A 24,051-nucleotide genomic window follows, 5' to 3' on the forward strand; every position below is an offset into this window, starting at 1 on the left:
AACCTCAAATGCTGTGAATGCAGAAGGCAAGCATTAGATGCATAGGAATAAACATGAATTTCTGGATAGAATTTTAATGGAAGTAGCTATCAGCAGAATGTGAAGAAAACCTATAGAACAGATAAAGTCTTTGCCAGTTATACTTCAGACAAGAGTTTAACTTCAGAAATTTATGAAGAACTTAAAAAATTATGCATCCATAGCAACTTTATTCATCAACAAAGGAGACAATATTCTGAACAGACAATACTCAAAGGAGCAAACACAAATAGCCTACATATATACATATATAAATACATGGAATTTATAAAACACAAATAACATGCACACAAACACTCATTTTGATCTTTCTTGTCATCAGAGAAATGCAAATTAAAATCACTTTGAGGCAACATATACTAATAAATGCAAAAGTGTGAAAGACACCTCTTCCTTCTGCTGGTTGGGTTGTAAACTAGCACAAGACATAGAGAAAGTTTGAAACATTTCTTATTATTTTATTTGTCTGTTTGTTTTTTCAGACATGGTTTCTCTGTATATCCCTTACTGTCCTGTAACTCACTCTGTAGACCACACTGGCCTCTGCCTAAGAGATCTGCCTATCTCTGCCTTCTAAGTGCTGGGATTAAAGGTGTGTGCCACTACTTCTCATTGTGAAATATTCTTTTAAAAATAATAACTAAAAACAAAACTATCATAAGACCCAGATATACCACTCTAGGGCATATACCCAAATTATATTATACCCCACTACAGATATACTTGAACAACTGTGTTTATTACCGTAAGGTTCCCAAAAGAAAGAAAATGACCGTTATTTAATGATTGGATAACAGAAACATTTTACACATACAACTGTAATATTATTCGTCCAAAAACCAAAGTAGAATCATAAGTATGCAAGATCATTGGAAAATGTTGAAAATAAAACCTTAAGAAAGCAAACCCAGGCTCAGAAAAACAAATGACACAATTTCCTTTTTTATGTTAACCAACATTTTTGGTATGTACATCCAGGTAGCAGTTAATATAAACAAAGGTGAAGCGATCCTATCAGGGTCCAAGATACTGGGGGAAATGGCTTTGAAGAATGGGAATGGGAGTAGAAGTAGAACAAAGAAAAACAAAATACTGGAGGCTAATGGGAGCATCATGGAAAGTGCGAGCAGAGAGAGAAACAGAATAAAGTAAAAACAGGACTGCTGAGGGCAAATAGGTGCAGGAGGGAAAGTGATAGCAGAGAAATGGAGGTAAAGGGAGTGGATGACTGAAACTGACAGGATGAATAAAGTAAAATATAGGAGGTCGGCCCAGAGCTTTGCTGTGGATCTATGCCTCTGCTTCCATTAGTTACTGGGTGAAGATTCTATGATGACAATTAAGGTAGTCATCAACCTGATTACAGGGAAAGGACAGTTCAGGTATCCTCAACGCTTGCTTAGATTTTTAGCTGGGGTCATCCTTATGGATTTCTTCATATTTTCCTTGTACCAGATTTCTCACTAAACCCTGAATGGCTCCCTCTATCAAGATATCTCTTTCCTTGCCGTCCTACTCTGATCTACCCCCAATTTGACCCTCCCAATCCCTCACATTCTATTCCCTCCTCCTTTCCCCACTTCCCCGTCATCTTCTCCCCTCCCCCATTCTCCCTATTTATTAGGGTGATCTTGTACATTTCCTCTCCAGGGATATCCTTGTATATCTCCCTTAGGGTCCTCCTTGTTTTCTGGCTTCTTTGGGATTATGGACTGTAGGCTGGTTATTTCTTTCTTTATATCTAATATCCACTGATGATTGAGAACATACAGTGTTTGTCTTTTTGGATCTGAGTTACCTCACTCAGGATCTCAGGATTTTTTTTTTCTCTTCTAGTTCCATTTATTTGACTTAAAATTTCAAGATGTCTTTTTTTTTTTTGCCAGAGTAGTACTCTTCTGTTTAAATAAATGTTCCACATTTTCTCTATCCATTCTTTGGTTGAGGGAAATTTAGGTTGTTTCCAGGTTCTGGCAATTGCTTATAATGCTGATATAAACAACATTCAGAAGATGTCCTTGGGTATGAGTGTGTATCCTGTGAGTATATATCTGGGATTGATATTGCTGGATCTTGAGGTAGACTGATTATAAAATTTCTAAGAAACCACCACACTGATTTCCAAAGAGGCTATGCAAGTTTGCACTCCCACCAGCAGTGGAGGTGTATTCCCCTTGCTCCACATTCTCTCCAGCATAAGCTATCTTCAGTGTTTTTGATTTTTAATCATTCTGATAGATGTAATATGGTATATCAGAGTTGTTTTAATTTGCATTTTCTTATTAGCTAAAGATGTTGAGAAACACCTGAAGTGCCTTTTGTCCATTTACATTTCCTCTGTTGAGAATTCTCTGTTTTGACTTCTACTTCATTTTTTAATCGGGGTTATTTGGTTGTGTTGGTGTCTAGTTTCTTGAGTTCAACTGGAGCCCAGTTGTAGAGGAGGAATAGCAATAATAGGAACAAAGGGGTCGAGACGATGATAGGGAAATCCACAGAAAGAGATGACACAACTTAGTGAGAACTCACTGATTTCAGACTGACAGCTGGGGAAACTGCATAGGACTGAACCAGGTCCTCTGAATGTGAATGATAATTGTATGGCTTGGGCATTTTGTGGTGCCACTGGCAGTGAAACCAGTATTTATCCCTAGTGCATCAACTGGTTTTAGGAGCACATAGCCTATGGAAGAATACCTTGCTCAGCCTAGTCACAGGGGGAAGGCTTGGCCCTGCCTCACGAGGTGTGACAGACTTTGATGACACCTTGTGGGAGGCCTCACTCTCTCTAAAGATTGGCTGGAGAGAATGTGGGGGGATCTGGAGAAGGGAAGGGAGAGGGAACTGGGATTGGTATATAAATAAAAATGATTCTTTAAAAATTAATATAAAATATATTACTATATAGAAATTTGTTACTTTGTAACCTAGCCCAATGAAAAATAAAATATTAAATGAAGAAATGCTTAAATTGTTGATTGTTGATATATAGCATATTTATTTTCTTCACTTTACAACTATAAACAGGGAACTCTGCGTGAGTTAGAAACATTGTGGAGAAAAGAGACAGCTGATCTTCAAATCACTCTTTTCTAACTGGTCAAGAGATTAGACTACTATTCCCAGACTCCCTTGTAGTAAGGAGTGACCTTAGATTTAAGTTTAGTCAATAAGCAGTCAGGAGCAGATAGATTGAGTGCTATTTCTGGTAATTATATATGGAAAGCTTTCATAATCTTTCCTGCATGCCCCTTTTGCCTTCACTAGTTTATTAATTTGTAAAAGTGTTCATTGAAACGACAGCCAAGCCTGATCTTGCATGGAAGCCAAGAGAAATGACTGTCTCCATTCACCTAAAGCCCTTGTTTAGATTTCATCAAGGCAAGGTGAGAGAAAAACATACTGTGTTAAGCCTAGAAGATTAGAGCTTGATCTTTGAAAGCACTGAGCAGTTCCCTAACTGATGATGGGAATTATTTACCTTTACTTTTGTAGATGTGAAAGTAAGTTAGTGAAAAATCCAGGATAATGCTTTAGGATTTCATGAACAGTCTGTTTTTCTTTGAGTTTAACTTAAGCTTATAAATCCTTCTGTACTTTTGTGAAGATATTTGTTGGAATAATACAGTATGGGAAAACACAGCTTCTATTTTATTTTGTACCTTGAAAGATATGCTAATGTGCATAAACTCAAACATAATAGCAGTCAGTCATATGTGTAGACTATCTTCTATTGAGCTGTGATGAAAAGTAGTTTTGAACCAAGGGACTTGTTATCTTTTTAGAATCCTCAAAATAACATACATCATTTACTCATTCAAAACTCTCTCATGTTTGTGGAAAGAGTTAAACACTTTAAAAGAAATAGTAATTAATACATAAATATTTTGATTAAATAATGCCAAAATATAAGAAGCCCAAAAGGAAAATGGGCTAAGATTTAAAAAATATAAGATAATCTAAAGTTTAATTTTTCAAGCATGTGAATAATTATATTATTCTGTAGCAACTCTTGAGATGATTAAACTTTTGTATCTATGTAGATATATTATATATGCATGTTTCATACATACACATACTTATATACAAATATATTTGTATACTGATAGACAGATATGAAAAACAGAGTTAAAGCAGTATTAATTAAATAAGGATTAATACTTTGTGCACCTATAACACCTGCAGACTTTTTTTCTTTTTAGAATCAACAAGCTATATTTCCAAGTATTTTATGTATGTCATATGTTCCCCTTCACAGCCCTTTCTCTGTTCAGGTAGACTGAATGGCCAGTAAGATTTGGAGATCCGCAAATCCATGCTACACTGTGAAAATCACAGCGGTAGAACACTACTCCTGGCTCTTACATGGGTGCTTGGGACCAACTCAAGTGCTCTTCATTATTTTTGTTTTTTGAGACAAGGTTTTTCTGTAGCTTTGATGCCTGTCCTGGAACTAGCTCTTGTAGATCAGGCTGGCCTCGAACTCATACAGATCCACCTGCCTCTGCCTCCGAAGTTCTGGTAGCTTGTGCCACCACCACCCGGCAAGTGCTCTTCCTTATATGGTGAGCATTTTACCCATTGAGCTATTTTTCCAAAATCCAGTATCTTCCTTGTCATCAAACATCATTTGATTACTAATCTTTATTGTAAATCTAATATGTAATATATCTACATAGATAAGGAAGAATCATCTCAAGATTTGCTACAGAAAAATATACTATAATTATTCAAAAGCCCTAAAAATTAAATTGCCCGAATATAAAGGGTACTTATTATCTCTAAGCAGAGAGGAAAAATGGCAAAGGCAAACTGAGTACCAGTATTCACCATTACCGCTTTCCGACTGTGTATGAAACATGACTACCAACCCCACAACCTACATTCTTCCTTGAAGTTGTTGACTTTAACTTCTTAAACCATAAAAATAAATCTGAAATAATGCCTTCCTTAGTTGTCTCTATCATGTAATTGTTTACAGAAACAAAAAAGTAAACAATGTATTTCAAGTCTGTTCTGATAGCAGAATAATGAATTACAGACTAGACGGTTAATGAACTAATCCCTTTTCTATGATGAACATTAAGATCTAAAAACCAATTTGGCAGATCCCAATACATATTTTTATCTCCTGATACAGAAAGAACTCATGGAAAATGTCCATGCCTTTCTATTGCTTTTCCATCTTCTACTAAAGTAGCAAGAACACAAGGTTGAGTTGTGCCAAGTGGCCCACGATATGAAGGTCAATAGAATTGCCACTTTAAGCTCCTCTTTTAAATAATGCATCCATTTGTAAATGATGATAATGATGTTAAATATTGATTTTCAGGAATTAGCTGGAAGCATAGAGTCTAATGTCATTGCAGGAGATCCCTCTTGTGGCCTGCTCATACTTCTTTATAGTCTAGGGCAATCTGACTGAATCTCCATTCACAATATCTGCAATGCTTTAAAATCTGAGAATAAAACAGTCCCACTGGTCAGCTTTAAAGACCAGGTTATGGTAACACACACCTTTAATCCCAGTAGCCTCAATGCCATGCAATTTTAATCCCAGTAGCCACACTAGTTGCTATAGAAATCGGGTGGTGCATGCATTTAATCCCAGTGGTGCAGGCCTTTAATCCCAGCCATAGAGAGGAATATAAAATGGGGAGGGGAGCTCTGAGACATAGTCTCATTCTGAGATTCCAGGAGGCAGGCTCACCATTTTCATTCTGAGGTCAAGGTAAGAGCCAGAGGCTGGCTGTTTTACATTTCAGATCTTCTGTTGGAGCCTCAATTTTCCTTACTGAGTTTTTATTATTTGTGCTTCATACATTGAAATGTTTCGCCATGACAGCAATCTTGTAAAGATCATACTTCTTTTTATTATGCATGGAATCAACATTATATGTAATATAATATCTATCTCCAATATCAAACAAATTACACTGAAATCAAAAAAAAAAACCTTGTTACCTTCAGTTTTTCTTTTGCTAACATATTTAACTGCCAACAGCTAATTCAGAGATTTGCGGTGTGAATTATATTGGCAAATATTTTCCTGACAGTCAAATTACTACCTATCTGTAAAGAGATTGAAAGTATCTCATAATAATGATAATAACTGGAAAATGCTACCCATGGAAGTTTATGACAACTGACTTCACTTCATTTGATTCTGAAACATTTTTAGGAGTTAATCCCTATTTTCTGATTTTGGTTGTTTGTTTTTTTATGTAATAAAAAACGGGAGGATTAAACATGTGAACATCTTGTGTTTATAGTGACTGTTCTGTATTTCTTATATGGATAAGAAGATAAACAACATATTTAACATATCAAACTTACGTATTAAGGAAATATAAGTGATCAAAATTTAAAATCCACTGCTCAGTACTTAAAATCCCTGGATAGTAGCACATTGATGGTTGCTAAATTGTAAATGATACTGTGTAGAATTTAAAGGGAATAGAAAATTTAAAAGCAATATGACTTCAATAATAAAAACTAAAATATGATACAAAGGAAAATAAGAAAGACTAAAATATTTAGACAAGAATTTATACAGAAAAACGCATATTTTAAATTGCCAAGTATAGTTTTAAAAAAAGCGATTTTTGTGTGTGTGTGTGAAAAATGGGAGATGCATTGGACAAGAAGACAACACAATGTGCTTCTAGCTAAAATAAAGAAAAATCAAACTATCCAAAAATCCAACAGCACAAAGTGCATGTTGAAAATTTTATCCTGTGGATATTTACCTAAAGCCTTCTTTTTACACTAAATAGAATATGGATTACAGGATTAATCACTCACCTACTTTCTAGTGCCCACAATAATCACAGGAATTTAAGAAACTGACTTTAAAATGTTTAGAAGGAAATCATAAAAATTCAGAAAAACTGCAACTTGAAATGGACAGAATTAACAAAAATTGTAAGATGCCTATTGTGTACATAAACTAAGATAAATCATAAGGCAAGTGATAGAGATCTTGGATAGCATAAAATTGGAATAGTGATCTGAAATTGGAAAAAAAGTGAGAGGTAAATTTCCTATTTTTCCTGAAAATAGATATATTTTAAAAGCACAAATATGGACTTTCCTATTTTCAAATGAAGAAAATTTAACATACAATAATCAACAAGATAAACTATGATACAGTATATACTGTGCTATTGCTATAATATAGAGTGAATAAAAGCAATATGATAATGTACAGAATATACTTTAAAACATTGAGTTTGAAATACCAGTCTACAGATGTATTTGTCATATGAATATATTTGAAAGTGATTGTAAGTTTTAATTGTTCAGACATTCATCACCATACTTTTGTTAAAATTGCAAACTATTTTGAAAAACTTCAACGTTCATGAAATTAAACAGAGAAGTTTAATAATTTAGAGTAGTTTAATTTTTATCTTTATACTTTCATGTGTTGTATTTGTCTCTAATGTACAATTATTTAAATCAGAGGAAAATAATTAGGGTCCTCCTTAACCTACTTCTCAAGTTTGATAAGGTAAAATAACAATATAATACACTTGTTTTAATAATAAATTAATTGATATATTGTATTAATATTAGTCATCATAATATCATGAGATAATGTTAACATTTTCATTTAGAAAATCAAACTATAGGTCAGAATATTCAAATCTCAGAATCTTGCTTTGCATTCAAATGTATGGTTTCTAGATACCTTTACACTGATTTGGAGAATGAATATTTGCAACAGAAAATCATTTTCACCTCTTTAGTCTTTCCCACCCCTCTAACTTATTAGAAAGAAACTCATTGATGGAAGTGGCAGGAACCCTAGGATACATGCCTGACGGGATGGTTATTACTGCCCATTACCCAAAGAAAAATTCCAGGTGTTTAAAATGACCCATTTTTATTCCTCCAGATGGCCTGTATCAATTGCAGCACATACATATTTGAATAAAAGTACCAGGAACTTGTGAGCTGGCTGAAGTGTTAGGGAGTCTACAAAGAAAACTGACTAGCCTATCGATACCCCCCCCACAAACACACCAAATGAGAAACAAAAGCAGAGCAAGTCACTAAGATTTTTAAACTGAGAAAGGATTCTAATTTCATGCATTCCCCGTCAGCCTCTCAATTTTAGTACCAGACTTAGACACTTAATATTCCATATAGTACAAAAATATTTCATTAAATAAAATACGGGTGTCCTATGCTCTACTCACCTGGAGAAAATGATGTGAAATAATGAAAAGATGTACTGAGAGATCAAGTTTGCATCTGTAAGAATGAAGTCTTAGAAGTTGACATCAGAGATCATTTGCAACGCTGTGTGCTTATCTTCCTTATCATGCTGCCTGCTCAGCAAATACTAGTAAAACCACTGAGTGACAAAAATAGGCAAAACAACCTTCGAAAAATAAGATTTCATTCAAGCTTTTATCAAATCTTCAATGGATGTTTATTCTATTTGAGTTCACGGAAAATATCTGTGTTATGGTGACTTATGGTGCATAATGTCGCACCTTAAGAAACTGTATTCTATGAGTAGTTTGATTGTTATTTATAAGAAGTAGCTAAGCAACGTCATTAAAGAAGATAAGGCAGGCAGTAGTGGCACATGCCTTTAATCCCAGCACTTGAGAATCAGAGGCTGGTGAATCTCTGTGAGTTCGAATCCAGCCTGGTCTATAAGAGGTAGTCCCAGGACAGGCTCCAAAAGCTACAGAGAAACCCTGTCCTGAAAAAAAATAGAAAGAATAGAAAAAAGATTAAAACTTTCCATTATTTCTCTGACAGATTAGAATATTTAACAAAAACTCACTAAAAATAATTGTAAAGAATTTCAGCATTTTCTTTGTTTGCTAATTAAAAAGCATAACTAGGTTCAATGTGGGTTTTTCATATGTGTGCAAACTAGATTTTGGTAATAAAGTCTGTATTTAAAACTGATTTTTCTCTGAGAATCCTTTCAAATGAGTGTCAATGAGATGATAGTCTTTACTCTTTGACATCAGCACTGACTTTCCTGACACATTTTAACAATTTTTATATAAAATTAATAAGCACAAGAAAAATTTAAATTGCTAGCCTTTTTATTATTTTTTTTCTGTAGCAAAATTCTTTATTTCCAAATTTTTTAAGATATTGAACTCTAGTGCCCACTGATACTGCAGTGAAAACCTTGTGTTTATGCCTGAGATACTTGAGCTTTGTGAAATATCATCTATTTAATGTATAGCACCAATGTACTAATGAAAATCTTGGCATATTAGATTGGTGAAGAAAAGAGCTGGGATAAATGGACTCCCTCCTCCTGGTCTTCAGAGTCCTGGCCTTTGAATGAACCAATAAGGTTTTCCTTGTCTTAAAGGGAAAGTTTTGTCTCCATTTCATTTTGACAAGGAAGAAAAGTGACAACAAAAGTGATAAAAATGCATTAAAAGTAAATGGTTATACATTGGACTCTATTTTGATGGAAAGTTTCCTGCAAAAAGAAGTCTGCTTGAAATAATAAGCTATTGGCCCTGGAACTAGAAGACTATGTGGTACGTTGAGAAACATGATAAACCCTAGGAATCCAGTGGATCCAAGAGAAGTTCTCTCCAGTGAGAGCTTTGAGTGGTGAAACCATCAAAGCGCTGGTGATGACATGTATGTTATCTCAGTCTGGAGGCTCTTTTCATAGCGTCACTGAAAATGAAAAGGCTGGGATTGTGTGTATGGAATGATTGCCATAGCTAGTCACCATCAAAAAGGCACAAGATGAATTACGGTCACTTCTACCACCTTAAACCATTTGCACTGTTTTATTACTTGTGACATACCCTTTTGTGGAACACTTGCAAAAATGTAGACAAATGCAACTAGGTTTATCTACCCCAAGGAATTTAAATCACAGCCTTGATTGAATGGTATATGCATATAGTTTTGGCAAGTGACTTTTAGATGTAATACCAGTAATCAGGAGATTCAGGAATGATGCTTCACTGTATGCTTAACCAGAAAGTGACATTTCATATATGAATTTCACCCTACAGAAATTTCTGCTTATTAAAGATGATGATCTATGCTGTTCTAGTACCTTTCTCTCTCAGTTTCAATTATCCATATTGAAAAACTTCATATAATTTCAAAGTCATACACTGCGCCTTTTTCAAAGGAGTGTATTAAACATACCAGCCATTTACAAGTTACCTGTGAGTCTCAATCATTTCCTGTCTTCATTGGCAACATTGTAATATTTGATACCAATACAAGCAAATTTAACATATCTAAAAAGGCGAAATGATGGGTACGGGCAAGTTATTTAAATATAATCCCAGAGGGTGAATGTAGCCCCTTAGTAATAGTTGATATAACTATATTGACACAAAAGTATATAATTTTCAAACCCCAGGGAATAAAATTTTGGTTCTCACAAAGATATTTCAACAGAGTATTTGCTATGGATAAATATTGTTCAGGATTCGTGAACCTTTCAAATAATATCCTATTTTAATTTACAAAAAGTACTTAAGCATTTGATATTCTAGCACCATAAGAATATGATAGAGAAATAATATCATACTGCCCTTTAATAAATACGTAATGTAGAAAATGAAGGTGAAAATATGATGAACTATACATTTAATTTTGAAAGGGGGACCTTTGTATTATAAATCTCAATAACTTATTTGGAAGAAGTAAAATTGTTCACTTTTGGTTTTTAGATTTAAGGGACCTAAAAGTTGTGAGGAACACACACTTCCTCTTACTGTACATGTCAAAAAATACCAGTTGCTGGGTGTGAAACATTTGTGATTTTACTTATGGCTAAGGATTAGACTCAGTAGAAAAGGAGTTATCAAGTGTTTAGGGTACTCTGGCTTCCATTTCAACTACCAACAAATAAAATGAAATTAACACATCATATTAAATACCACTATATATAAATACTATTCTATGACTAAATGTAATAGGTAATAATATAGACAATCATTGTCTTCTTTCACCTATCCTCATTTAGGTGACATAGCATATGGAAACAAAAATTTACCTAAAATGAAATAGAGAACACAAGCAGAAAGTATTTTGTAGAAAATATCAAACAGAGTTATGAAATAGTGGGTGGTGCTAGAGGCATTGCAGCTTTAGAAAGGAACTTCAGGCTACATCGATGATCTGATAGTCTTCGTCAGTGGATGGAAGAGTGATGTATTCAAGACACAGAGTCCTCTGAGCCAGTCCACTGTAAGGCGAGAGAAATCAATCCTTTCAATCTTCAGAGCATTTTATTCTAACTTGATCTGTGTGACTCCATTTATAAAAAGAACGACACAGCTGTGTCAGAAGGAGGCTGTCCAGGATTTGTGTCCTTTGCCAAGGAAGAAAAACCCTGCTGCAGTATCACACATGATATGTGGCACTGCCATGCACTTTTCTCAAAAACTGTGTCTACAAAAATGAAGGATGTTTCATCTTCTATGGTGACTGTAGCACATGTCATCAAAGGCCCTGACTTAAATCACCACTGCTCCTCAGAGACAAACGGAGAACACTCTTCTTTGGATTAGAAGATATCATTTTGGCAGATTAAATGCTCCTTTGAGGATTAAAAATTAATGCATTTCCAAACTACACGAAAAGAACAATCACTCCACAATCAGGTTAGAAAATTTAGTAATTTAAGTGATAAAAATTAAAATTGAGTTTCCCTACAAATCAAATTTGAACAATTATTTTCACCCACCATACTATGTATTCACAATGAACTATGAAGAATATGAGTTTTCCTTAGAAATTCTCCAGTTAGAGTGAAGTAGCCTGAAAAAAATAAGATGTTTTCTATTCTTGAGTAAATGCATCTTCTCTGAAAATGAGGAAATATTCACTGAAGCTGATGTTACAGCAATTCTCTGCAGCTGAATGAGACTGATTTTCAAGAATTTCCAGTGGAGATTTGAAGGAATACATGTGAATGTTAGAGTCAGACATTTTCAGTGTGAATTATACTTATAGTGATTTCCAAAGTTGCCATATTCTTGGTTGGGTTCAAAAGGACACATAGTAAAATAGTTGAATTTTTGTTGTGGTTGAAAGTCTGTCGTTTGGACAATTGGTAAATATAAAACATAAATCCTCTTGCTGTAATTTCATGTAATAGAACATAGGCACTCTGTCTATAAAACCATGACATAAATCAAATTACATATAAATAATGTATATGTAGTTATTGAATCTGTATTTTTATTTCTGTAGGCACCTTGATTAAAACTGTTGCTCAAAAAAAAATTACCAAGTAAACTCATCATTACTATGTATTCCTTAGTGAAGTTCCATTATGAATGTCCTATTATATTAACTGCAGTTATACTTTTTTTCTTAATGTGCAATTATTGACAAAGTTAAAATTTAAGAACAAAATTATTCAGGAACTATTTGAAGATCATAAACTGAAGCACAGTTTCTGTAAATTGAGTTCTCAGAAAATAATCTGCACCTGAGATTGGTGCAAACTCAATGAGAAAAGAAGGGAAAGAGATAGCAATTTTATATTAGAACAAACCAGACAACTGCCACTTTGTACAAGTGACCAAGACTCATGTTATCAGTAATAATTCAGAGGATATTATGTAGCTTCTAAGACACAATGAGGGAAGTTTCCTCCACCTCTAACTTAATTTTACCCATTCTGTTAACTATAAACTGGTTATAAATTAGTATTAAGCCCAAGCAGGGGGGAGACTGAAAAACACCTGCTCAAGGTTCTTTTAGCCATAATTATGTGAAAGCAAGATAGTGTGAAATTTTAAAAAATACTGGAACATTAAGTGTAGGCAGAAGTTTCTGTCCTGCCTGGTCCCAAAGATGTTCAGTCCCAAAGAAACACACAGAAGCTTATATTGATTAAAACTATTTGACTTCTTAGCTCAGGTGTATTATTAACCAGCTCTCACATGTTAAATTAATCCATAATTCTTATCTACATTTAATCAGGTGCTTCCTCTGCATTTGGTTGGTGACTAACTCTCTGTTTCCTTTTCCCAGAATTATTTTAGTCTGGTTTTCCCACCTATACTTCCCACTGGCTACTGGCCAATCAGTGTTTTATTAAAATAATATGAATAACAATTCTTTACAACATTAAAGAGCTTTATCACATAACATTTCGCTCCCCACCCCCCCTTTAAAAAAACTCTGAATCCAATCTCCTTTGTTTGGCTTTTTTACTGACCATTATTCTTAACAACTTGCAACCAGCCCACTAAACAAGGACAAACATCCATAATCCATTTTTTTCTTGGAATGTGGGCATAGTTTTTTAGGCTACTTCCTGCTGACTGAGGGCAGTGAGAATCCTATAGAGATGCAAAGGAAATTCGGGTTTATGATCAAATCCTTACTAGAGTATTCTGTAAGAGTGGATCACATCAGCCCACATTCTTGCAGGTGTTCTGGATGTAGAACTCAGAAGATACTGCAACAGTGAAGAAGTCAGGATGCACAAATTCTCATTTTTCGAAAGGAGAACCAAAAAATGACTGCTACAAAACAAAGAAGCACATGGATTATAAATGCTATATAAGTAAGTTTAAAATATTGCTCATTGCTGTAGCTAACTGATGAAATACAGTGTTTGCAGAAAGTATCTTTGACTACAATAGAATAATATATTCCAGAGATCTGATACATAATAACTAAGCATGATGCTTCCAGTAAGCTCTAGTGATATAAACTTTACATCAGCCTGAGTGCCATAAAATATTATTCCTAAGAAAGTAAACAACAACTACAAAAAACAAAAACAAAAACAAAAACAATGGTGCTGTTCATGGTGGCAACTACATTTGGGACAAGATGATAGTAGGGCCCAGTGTTCCAGGTCATCAGGGACTAAAAGAGACCCTGTCTCAAAGATTGTGAGTCCCTGACCAGTTCCGGCCACCCAAGAATGGGATTTCTCCATTCAACACAAAGCAAAACATTATACACACACAAGAGAGAGAGAGAGACAGAGACAGAGATGAAACAGGGGGGCGGGGGGGATAAAACAACTGACCAAAAATATACTTGGCTTTTCCCCCACAAACATCTATGGATCTAAGTGACTTGTTCAGAGAATAAAATAAAAAATCCTGTGATAGAATTGAATTAGGATAAAGTAAATTGTCTGTTTGTATGTATATGTCTATGAAAGTGTGCTTTCTAGCATGTTTGTGGGCATGTATGTCAGAGTGTGTATGTAGATCACACTTAAATATGAATCAGATGTGAATGTTAGATACAGAATTTATAAAATTTGCTTGTCATTTGGGAAAAGGTGAACACATTCAGAGAGCAATAATTTTGTTACGGTGGGTGTTCATCTCCAGCTACCAAAGCAGATCACTGAATAATGCAGAGAATGCAAAATGAGGAAATTATTTAAAATTATATTTAATTATATAATCCCTATTTTCACTATTTTAAAATCATTATCACATTTTTTTCACGTTTTACTGTTTGGAATTTTGTATTAAAATACAAAAAGTCCTAGACAGTAGTTGACATTATTTTCCTCATTCCTTAAATGTAAATTGGTAGCTATAAAATAATTCTTATAAATAACAAAGTTAAGATTGCACATTGTGAATGAGGTCTTCTGTTTCAAGGTATGTTTCCTTACAGAAATGTTTCTTTAAATGGAGCGGCAACATGTTAATACTTTGTTAAGTTATGGCAAAACAGTAAGGAACTATGTCTTCCACTTCTTTTGTGGATTGAATTGCTTGCCTCCAGAGACATATCTGTGAAATTCTAGCTCCCTCTTGACAGTGTGAAAAGCAAGGGTAAGATTGGATGTGAACAATGGCCTTGTGAACAAAAGAGTAAGAAATGGATGGCCACATGTCTCACTCTTGAATTTCTGCCAGCTAGCCAGCAGCAGTGGACTCTCTTTGTCTAGGGGTTCTTATCTATAAAATCTAGCTTCTCTTATGCAGTCAACATGGGTTAACGGAGAGAGAAATGTTTCTTCACTCCTGGGAGAGAATGCAATAAGAAATTGCTTGTTGGGGGCCTCAGTTATTGCTTATGGGAACTAGTGGGATTATTTGCCTCAGTAGAGCATCAGAGGACCTTTTGGAACTCCTGATTAATGAGTTTTACGTGCATGGGGAACTGCATATAGGGGAATTGATAATTTTCTCTAAATTTTTAATGTCATCTTTGCCCTTCAAAATTTAAGGTGAACGTCCTAGACAATATTGGAACTGAATATTCCCAGACAGATGCTCCTTGTCTGTAGTGCTATCTTTGGCAAGGGATCTGTATCAAAGGTCACAAATAAGAAACATTTTACCCCTTGAGTTTGATGGAATACACTCGTTCATTCTCTCGTCTAAGCTCATCTGGAATTCTTTCTCCAGGCACATGTAAAATAAGCATGGAAGTATTTCTCATGAGAACAGTCAGTTTTTTTCTTCATTTAAGGTTTTGTTTCTTATGAATATAAAGGTATTTGGATTGTACAAATTTCCATCCTGGCTAGTTTTATGTCCAACTTGACCCAAGTTATGCTCATCTCAGAGGATGGAACCAAGATGGAGAACAGGCCTCAGTAAGACTGGGTTTTAGGCAAATCTGTAGGGAATTCTCCTAATTAATGATGGATGGGCGAGTGCCTAACCTATTTTTGGTGGAACCACCTCTGGGCTAGTGGCCATGGCTAAGCAAGCCACGAGAAGCAAGCCATTGAGCCACATTCCTTCAAGACCTCTACACCAACTACAGTCCCCAAATTCCAGCCTTGTTTGAGTTCCTCCCATGACTTTGTTCAAGATGACCAGTGATGTTGAAGCGTAAGTGAAACATTTCTTTCCTTTCCATGTTGCTTTGTTCTTGGTATTACATCACTGCAATAATACCTTCCGCAAAGACAAGTATATTCTCTTTTCTACACTTTCCTTTAATTATTCTACTTCTGTTTTTCTCAAAGAGGCCATATTCGTCACTCATGAGCCCTTCTTCTATATCCTACAACACTCCCCGGACAAGTTAAGACAGTGATGAGGCTCTAGCCTTATCAATGACCCCTGCTTGTCCCCAGCTGCCCTATTTTATTTTTCAGCTTCCAGTCATAATCACACATAGCTGAGCATAAGGCTGTTCTTTAAGCAAAGGCTCCATGCAAAAAGCAGTTGTTTCTGAGCCAGGCTGACCACTGAAGTGCAAAGCATGAGTGTAAGCCATGAACACACCAGGCAGAAACACCTTTGTTATGAAGAAAATATTATGTAATATTTGTTTTCTCTCCTATCTCGTTACTCAGCCCTAGGCCAGAGAGAAGCGTAAAGGATGCAGGTTGGTAGAGAACTTTATGAACGCTGAGAGGACACATTACAATCACAAAATGTTCAAGGCTCACAAAGCTTGCATAATTACACTGGCTGCTGGGGCCTTCCGGCACTTTTCAGCTATAATGGCAATCTGGCTAATTTCCCACTGGCTCAATCTATAACTTCAAAGTCTCCTAGAGCAGTTACAATTATTCTGTGTGTTTTTCAGGTGACCTACACTATTTGTATTGAGCTGCTACCTTCTCACACAGGTGATTTACAGGGGCTCCATTATTAATAAAGACTTTTCACCAAAACTGTTGTTTTGCTTGATATCTTAGTCAAACATATTAGAGCCTACGGTTAAAGTTGCTCAAGTTTTACTGTTACCTCACTTTTTCTTAACATGAACTGCTGACTGAAATGCCAAATGCTGTATGCTCAGCACAAAGACCATAGAAGGTGCATGTGGGAATAAAAAAGAATTGTATGCTCCTCACAGAATAACTTTGAATAATTTTATGTCTGACAATTAATTCTAATACATACTGTATAGCTCATGAAGCACCAGAATACTGCAGATGTATATCCTTTCACACATTTTCAGGTGGCAAGAGATTGAAGAAAAAATGATACAACCAGCAAAAAACATTAGTAAAACATCTGAAAAAGATGAGATGAATTGACAAATTGTCCAAAACCATATACGATCGCTAATTCTTAGCTCCCCTGAGTAGTTAAGGATGTAGAAAATTGTATTAGCTGCAGTTGGGTGATCAGTGTCATTCTTAGGTCAACCTAGAATTATTTCAAAATCAAAATCTTTAAATATGGTTCTCCTTATTTATTAAAACCAACTTTCAAGCTGTCTACATGTTTGAACACTGCCTTGTTAACCCTTAACTGAGGTATACAGCATACATGGAAGATATGAGTAGGAACACGTTGTCTTCTGCAATATTGAAACACATTTGGGCCCTGTGCTTCCCGTCTTCAAGACTGTGTTCTGCCTTTCTCAGCTTTGGTTTGTTTTTCCAGGCAAGGGAAACGTAACCAATGAATCCTTTCAAGTAATTCATTTTAATAAGCTCTTTGATGCTGTCACATTAGAGCCTATGTTGTTGCTATGTCCCAAGAGGCTTACTTCAAACGACCTTGAATAAAAGAGATTATTTAACATTCTTTCTTTCTACATCCTAGTTCTTGACATGCCAGCAAGTACTTCTTGGAGTGTGGAACTCTATAAAATGAAAAATCAAAACTGATGCTAGCTGCTTGTCACAGTTCAGGAGCTTGCCATGTGTTATAAAAATAACTGTGTTGTCTATCTACTTTCAAATCTTGTGAACGAGGTAGATTGTATTGAACCTTCATTGGTTAGGAGCAATTTCTATCATTCAGTTAGCATCTTTCAGGGCATGACCAGTATCACAGTTGGTTTTCTCAATCTCACATCACTGTCTGTGGCATGGATATGAAATATTCACTGAGGTTACATTTATTTACAGGATAGATTGTCAAGAGCAGATATTATTTTCAACCTGAAGTTGAAAAACATATAGAGAAATCTCTGCTACTTGATTATTAATTGTTCTTTATGACAAAAAATAGGACATTTAATCACTTTCTGCTCTAAAAGAAATAGACTGGAAAGTGTAAAGCAATGTCAGGGATTTTTGTACCCTTTTCTTCATTATTAATTTATAGGATAGAGTTTTTAAAAAATTAACTTAACTATGTATATAAAAATATCACTGTGTTATGTACAGATCCCTGCATCATTTTAACAACTTAGTCCTAATTCTACTTGTCTATAAAACAAAAATTTGATATTTTTCAGTACTGAGGATTATTGTAATAAAGTATGTCAGAATCAGTAATTCAGAATTTTGTTGTAAACAGTTCTAATGTATTAATATATAATCTCATATAATTTAAAATATACCAATATATTTTATTACGTTAAAATTTGAAAACAATAACTTACAATTATTTATAAATTTCAAAAATGTTTTAAATGAGCTATTAAAAATTTCTTTTAAATTGTTATGATTTTAGTAAACATGCAAATATGCTTTTCTTGTGAGTTTGCATTTGACCTACAGTTCTGGCAGCAGTGTGTGGCTAACTTTCAGCTTCATATTTAACAACAGAGTAGATTCATAATTTATCCAGGCAGATACACTGCTGTGCCAAGCCTTTCTAATGTACTACTGAAAACTATAGACCCTGTGTACGCAAGAATATTCACTACAAAGCCAGGCCAAACTTAAGGATAGCTCTGCAAAATTCACGAGCCCTTTTGGAGTGGCAATCTTGCCTGGAAAATGAAATATCATGGTATTGTGTATTTGTTAACTTTCTTTTCATAACTAACACCAGGTTTGGTCAACTTAGTAAAGAAAAGGCTTTATTTCCTTTGTAATGGTTTAAAGGTTTCTGTTGGGTCATTTCCCTACTGTTTAGGACCTGTTGCAGCATGATGTTGGAGATTGGGCTGTTTTAGTTAAGATCAACAGGAAGTTAAAAACAGACAGAAGATAAAGTACCATATTCTAGCTCTCTGCTTCCAGAATATATTCCCAGTGACCTGACTTTCACCTCTGAATCCTCACCTTCTATATATTCCACCATTTCCCATAGTCTGGGGACAAGATTTCACAACACATGTTTATAAGGGACATTAAAAATGTAAAACTGTAAAATAGTGAAATGTATAAAAAGTAAAAATTATGTGAGCCAGGAGATCAATGTGTATCTCATTATCCATACTCAACAATCACTCACATTCCTACAGCTGCTCATGTTATTGGGATAGCAGGCTTAGCAATAAGATAGCCTACTGGAAGAACTCTTGGTGCAGCTCCCACATGTCAAAAAACAAGTATATTGGTCCCTAGTACACACTGAAGTAGGTTTAGTAAATACATAAGCAAACGAAGGAGTCATAATTAGCAAAGCATGAAATAATGTCCAAATATGGAATCAGACCTGGATTTAATGCTTGCTAACCAAAAGAGATCATTGTAAGTTATAGTATCCATGAACACAGCCACAATGGACTTTAGGCATGGTTTAAGACAAAATGGAGCTCATAGGTCTTCAGGCTTAAGCAAGAATAATTTGGGGAAGTTTCAGCCCTTACATGCTGAGTCACTACAAGGAGCAGGCTGCAGATACATTGATATGGAATACAAGTTGCCAACGGAAGATTCGGATGACTTTAAAACTTGTTCTGATCAAACTTCAAAATATTGCTGATGAAATGTTAATCTTCCCCTTCCCAGAATTGGTAAGAAAGGCCCTTTTCAATCGCGATCAGCCCTTTTAGGTTTTCAGCCTTAGACATCATTTGTTTCCCTGCCTTATATCCTGACATTTGTACACGAATCCATCTTTTGTCTTCACATCTCCACAAATATCATGTCTGCGTGAGTAAGCACAGCCTGCTCGCTTCTGCCCTTTTAATCTTGCTTCAGTTGACTAAGTTGGTGTTCGTTTTTCAAAGTTCAGTTTTAATGCCATGAAATTTACAGTTTCTCTTAATTACTAGTATGACTGAATCCTTTCTAAGCACATCCAGCTTTACTATAAATCAATATATCAACACTTTCTGCAGCCATGCTCACATTGTGGCTGAAACAGCTGAACTCTAGCCTTCTCCAAGTCAGTACTCTAATTATGTTTGCATGTGCTTCTCTGTGAGTATCTCAAAGTTAACCTATATGCTGGTATTGTTTTAAATCCAGTTTCTGGTTTAGCAGCTATTAAAGATACTGAATAAGCATGCATGCCTGATCCAATCATCTGCTCATCCCCATACAATTCCTAGATGTTCTAAAATGGAGCATTGAAGTTTCCTATTTGTTTACTACTGAATGGGTTGATTTGTTAAGTAATTTATTGTGTATGCTTTCTCAAACTGTGGAGCAAACGAAAACAAACTGCAAGCTTAACAGCTTTTCTTTTATGTAATTCTCCAGTATAAAGTTGAATCATGTAGCAGCATTAGAGAAACCCTCTTTCTTAGAAGCCTCATGTTACACCCCTTAATCTTACTCGTATACTTGGAGGAAAATATTCTACTGTAGAGAGCAAGTTACACGTTGTCTATGTATCGTAAGCACGGTAACACCACTTTCAGGAGGAAGTTTTTCTAGGCATGCAAGTGTTCCCACATGCATAAACGTTTGCAGTTTTACTAGCTAGTGACTACTCTCCATGAGACTGTGCTACAACTCTCATATCAAAGAGACCACACTGCCCAGCTGCAACAGCCAAGACATGCTATTCCACAGCCCCAGAGGCCGTAAGTCTCAAATTAAACTATTACAGGGCTTCTGTTTTCTCATGGCCAGGAAAAAGTGCCTTTGCCATGACTCTCCAGAGTTTTAGAGTTGCTTGGTTATAGAAATTATACCTCTAGCGGTTAGCAGTCTGCCCCCTTTCAATAGGGGCTCTAGATATTTTTGCTAATTATGTCTGACGTGGATTTAGTTCTAAATATTGTATCATTTTGTAGCATTAGAGTTCACAGTTTCAACATATGGATTTGTGGAGAACACAGATGAACCCTTAAAAGAAGTTAAGGTACTTTGAAGAGAGCTAGAATTTGTTTGTTTGACACAGGGTTTCTTTGTGTAACAGCCCTAGCTGTCCTGAAACTAACTCTTGTAGACCAGGCAGGCCTCCAACTCACTCACAGAGATCCACCTGCCTCTGTGTCCCAAGCGCTGGGTTTAAAGATGGGTGCCACCAGCCTGACCGAGAGATAAAACAATTATAACTTACAAATTTCTAAAATAAACAGAAGAAAATAGTATATGTGGAAAAACGGAAAACAGAGTACAATTTATGTCTGTTACCTTTGGGATAAATATTGACTCTGGGGTAAAGGTCAAAAGAGTACTAGGTCTCCAAATTAGATTGGAACTGATTTTATCATGTACATAGTCACTTTAAGTGGCCAATCAGCATGCACGTAGATACCAATTATAGCAGATAAACATTGATTTCAATATTCTAAGCATTGTTGTCAGCACTCTGGCCATCTCCCTCTTGTCTCTAATAAACTTCATGAAATATGGACAACTTAAATCTATATTGTAGACGACTAAGCTATTTCACTTTAAATTCTAATGTTTCGCTGAAATTACAATGCTTGCACAACCCAAAGCATGATTTTAATATGTTTGATTCATATTCAATTATTCTGTCCCCTTCTAATTTTTTCCATTTTATTTTTTTTTCTGATTTTTGGTCCCCACCTTTTCTTCCCATAAGGAATACATTTTTAAAAAGTAGAAATTATAATGTTTATTGTTTTAAATTTTTCTCTGTGTATAAAATTCAATGCTTGTTGATGTGGACTTAATTTAAATACTAAAGATAAAAATAAGTTTTTATTAGTGCATTTCCTGGCATAAAGTTAGGGCACTTGATAATTTTTTAACTAGGCCAATTTGCCCTTCAAACTGTACTGCTACAATTCCTTCTTAAAGGTAAGTAGTGAACAGAATTTGTATGTATTACTATAATAACTATATCTTGAGTCCTTCTTGCCACATGATCGTCAAAGAAAACACATCAGGAAATTCTTCATCTCGCTTGTCTGCACCGCTTATAGGCAGCTGTCTCTATAAATAAAGGCTAGTGTCAGCCTCATCAAACTTGAGATTTAACACATGCTGTTGCCACTGACTGAGGGATTTCCTCTCACACACTGACTATGTAAATCTCCGGTTCTCCAGCGGTTTTCTTTGGCATTATATGACCATAGAAGCACATTTAGTGACTTAGTCTTAACAACACAAAAGGATCATAATAAACCTTGAAAATAAAGCTGAAAATTCCACCAACACAGGATCATTTCTCATGAAATTTGCCATTATCACCCCTCTGGGCCACAATTATTTTTAATAAAAAAAAAAAAAACAGACATCTAGATCAAACTGAAAATTGGAATCGGAAGAAAACTTAAATGTTACTCATTAGAGACAAGAATGTGTTTTCAGTCTTGGTTAATCAGGAAGTTTCTCTCAAAATGTAATATGCATTTGTTATGCTTTTTTATACTTACAAAGACTATGCAATTAAAAATATGAAAGTATAACAGTGAAAATGATAATATTTTGGATGATTAAAGTTGGGAAATGAATATACTCATACTCTTTTCTTGCAATCCTTAAAATATCCACTAAAGACTAACATCATTTGTTCATTACTGGATTTGAGCTTAACTGCCAATTTTAACCACTGATTCACATTTTTCAATGCATATATAAACTACATAAATCAAAGTTAAACAGAGATTTGAAAAAAAATAAACACCTCTTTCAAGGTTTCAAGGTACTCAAATTTAATTTTAAGACGTAAAACTCTTATGGGAATATAGTGGTAGAAATGCTCCAGAATTTTTCTTGAGAACATTGCTTTTTAGTTCCAGTAGATATTTTGGACACTGCTTTAGTCTATCTCTAATGCCTTGATACTAAATTTAATATCTCAGAGAAATTAACTTTTTGTTTTAATGTGCAATCTTAACTCAGATATATAAGCATCATGTTAGTGCTATCACAATCCATGGACGTTCAAGGCTGCAAAGAGCAAAATTCATTCCTGAGTTTAGTCTACTGAATATTGATTTCTTTAAAAAAAATGGGTAAAATGACAGAAGAGCACATGATGGAATATTCGAATTAGGAACTAGCCTAGTTAGGGTTACTATTGTTGTGATGAAAGATTATGACCAAATGCATCTTGGAGTGGAAAGGGTTTATTTGGTATATGCTGCCAGATTACAGTTCATTGTTACAGGAAGTCAGGACAATAGCTCAAACAGGGCAAACACCTGGGGGCTGAAGCTGATGTAGAGGCCATGGAGTGGCACTGCATATGGCTAGCTCAGCCTGCTTTCTTACAGAACCCAGGACCACAAGTCCAAGGATGACCCCACGTACAATGAACTCGGCCCTTTTGCAACAGTCACTATTAAAAAAAAAAATGCCCTACAGTCAGATTTTATGGAGGCTGAGATTCTCTTCTTTCAGATAATTCATATCAAACTGACATTAAACTAGTCATCAGAATCTTCTCTAGCTTTGAGATTTACTTCAAATTTCTCACACCAATTATGATGAAGTAGATAGTTTGATCATTAGAAGGACTGTTCCTTCTGTGATTGAGAATTCAATATGCTGAGACGGTGCGTATGAGCAGTTAAGAACAATAAATGTAGCAGAGATTTACTTTCAAAAGTTTTGCAGATAGCAGCTGATCTTTCCAAAACATTTATAATGAGTGTTGTTTTTAAAGATTCACAAAATGAAATAAAGTAGAAATTGGTGGGGGATGCCTCAACTTGTAGCGTTTGCCTTGCAAACCCCAGGATCTAAGTGTGATCCACTGATAGATAAATATATAAAAGGCTTGTGTACTGAGACACACTTAAAATTGTTAGATGCCTGAGGTCTGAAATTCACTGAACAGTAAGACTAGCGTATTTGGTAATGTCTAGATGGTAAGTCCCAATCTCAAATAAATAAATAAATAAATAAATAAATAAAAACTGTGAATGACATTTGAGTAACCACACATGAAGTTGTTTTCTGGATTCCATATGCATATGCCTGCAAATACATTAACAGAGTCACACATTCATACACACTTTCTCACACATATGTACACATGCACAAAGGAAATGTAGGTGTTGAATGGAAAGATAGACAAAGACTGA

Source organism: Microtus oregoni, unplaced genomic scaffold (assembly GCF_018167655.1).
Source record: "Microtus oregoni isolate MIOR12 unplaced genomic scaffold, Mior012 000043F_ref0000047, whole genome shotgun sequence".
Taxonomy (NCBI): Eukaryota; Metazoa; Chordata; class Mammalia; order Rodentia; family Cricetidae; genus Microtus; species Microtus oregoni.